The 2,307-nt window shown below is 35.5% G+C and overlaps 1 protein-coding gene across 1 annotated transcript in view; it reads left to right on the forward strand.

Annotated features, from left to right (window-relative positions):
- ubash3ba (ubiquitin associated and SH3 domain containing Ba) overlaps positions 1 to 279 on the forward strand; it is a gene marked incomplete at its 5' end in the record, with an annotated part of 35,877 nt that extends 35,598 nt beyond the window's left edge. Inside the window, one exon of the mRNA XM_083634263.1 lies at positions 1 to 279. This exon is cut by the window's left edge and continues 959 nt beyond it.
- Positions 280 to 2,307: the final 2,028 nt, after the last annotated feature.

The following is a 2,307-nucleotide window of genomic DNA, read 5'->3' on the forward strand; positions in this document are numbered from 1 at the left end:
TTGCTTGTTTATCATGACCTTAGATCCTGTCGTCTCTGTAAGCATGACCACGTTGCTCTTCACATATGGTGCATTGCTTTTTTGGTTCCATGATTTGAGTGTTTCATGCAGTTATTTTTTGTATGACTTTGATGTTGCAGATAGGGTGTGTTAAAAGAATGAAGTCATGATGAGGAGTGATATACAGTATATGTCAGTCTGTGATGAGGAGTGATATATAGTATATATCAGTCTATGATGAGGAGTGATATATAGTATATATCAGTCTGTGATGAGTGATATACAGTATATATCAGTCTGTGATGAGGAGTGATATACAGTATATATCAGTCTGTGATGAGGAGTGATATATAGTATATATCAGTCTGTGATGAGGAGTGTTATATAGTATATATCAGTCTGTGATGAGGAGTGTTATATAGTATATATCAGTCTGTGATGAGGAGTGATATATAGTATATATCAGTCTGTGATGAGGAGTGTTATATAGTATATATCAGTCTGTGATGAGGAGTGATATATTGTATATGTCAGTCTGTGATGAGGAGTGATATATAGTATATATCAGTCTGTGATGAGGAGTGATATATAGTATATATCAGTCTGTGATGAGGAGTGTTATATAGTATATATCAGTCTGTGATGAGGAGTGATATATAGTATATATCAGTCTGTGATGAGGAGTGTTATATAGTATATATCAGTCTGTGATGAGGAGTGTTATATAGTATATATCAGTCTGTGATGAGGAGTGATATATAGTATATGTCAGTCTGTGATGAGGAGTGATATATAGTATATATCAGTCTGTGATGAGTGATATACAGTATGTGTCAGTCTGTGATGAGGAGTGTTATCTAGTATATATCAGTCTGTGATGAGGAGTGTTATATAGTATATATCAGTCTGTGATGAGGAGTGATATATAGTATATATCAGTCTGTGATGAGGAGTGATATATAGTATATATCAGTCTGTGATGAGGAGTGATATATAGTATATGTCAGTCTGTGATGAGGAGTGATATATAGTATATGGCAGTCTGTGATGAGGAGTGATATATAGTATATGGCAGTCTGTGATGAGGAGTGATATATAGTATATGGCAGTCTGTGATGAGGAGTGATATATAGTATATATCAGTCTGTGATGAGGAGTGATATATAGTAGGGGTGGGGGGAAAAATCGATTCACCTAAGTATCGCGATTTTTAATGTCACGATTTTTTGGATCGATCTTTTATTCCAGAATCGATAATCGCAAATTAAAAAAAAAAAAAAAAAAAAAAAAAATTTTTTTTGGGTGCTTGCAGTCAGGCCACTCACTGAACAGCAGGCCAGGCGCCGCCTACTGGTTTACTAGTGGTTTTATTACTTTATTAGTTAGTCTGAAGTAATAATTACACTTCAGGGTTAAAGTGGGTGCATCTCATTGTAAAATTGGACCCAAATCTGGCTTCAAACGGCCCAAATTTCACGCGCGTTGGCCCATATCGGCCTGGCCTGCTTGGTATCTAATGCCCGGCCTGAATTATGATCCCAGTCCGCCCCTGTTTTTAACTATATCGCCCAGCCCTACTCATGATATATAATATACAGTCTCTAGTGTATGATTCAACTTTTCCCATGTTCTAATCTAGTGTAAAAAAGCAAACAAACTGAAAAAATAAAAGAAAAAAATAAACAAAAATCGCAATAAATCATAATATCGAATCGCAATAATCGTAGAATCGCAATAATCGTGAATCGCAATATATATCGAATCGGCACCAAAGTATCGTGATAGTATCGAATCGGGAGATAAGTGAATCGGCACAGCCCTAATATATAGTATATATCAGTCTGTGATGAGGAGTGATATATAGTATATATCAGTCTGTGATGAGGAGTGATATATAGTATATATCAGTCTGTGATGAGGAGTGATATATAGTATATATCAGTCTGTGATGAGGAGTGATATATAGTATATATCAGTCTGTGATGAGGAGTGATATACAGTATATATCAGTCTGTGATGAGTGATATATAGTATATGTCAGTCTGTGATGAGGAGTGATATACAGTATATGTCAGTCTGTGATGAGGAGTGATATACAGTATATGTCAGTCTGTGCCATCTGTTCTGTAGCATATGAGTAGAGATCCCTTCATTTCTTTGTTGTAAGCAGGTCAGGATCAGAATAACGTCTCTTTCTTTACATTTAAAACAAGTGCAATGAGGGTTGTCTTTCTTTTCTTCTTCCTAACTGAACTAAACAAGCAGGTATTGTAATGTACACCATTAAGTGGGAAATCTCCTTAATGT

This window comes from Poromitra crassiceps (genome assembly GCF_964638095.1).
Source record: "Poromitra crassiceps genome assembly, chromosome: 1".
In the NCBI taxonomy this organism is placed as follows: domain Eukaryota; kingdom Metazoa; phylum Chordata; class Actinopteri; order Beryciformes; family Melamphaidae; genus Poromitra; species Poromitra crassiceps.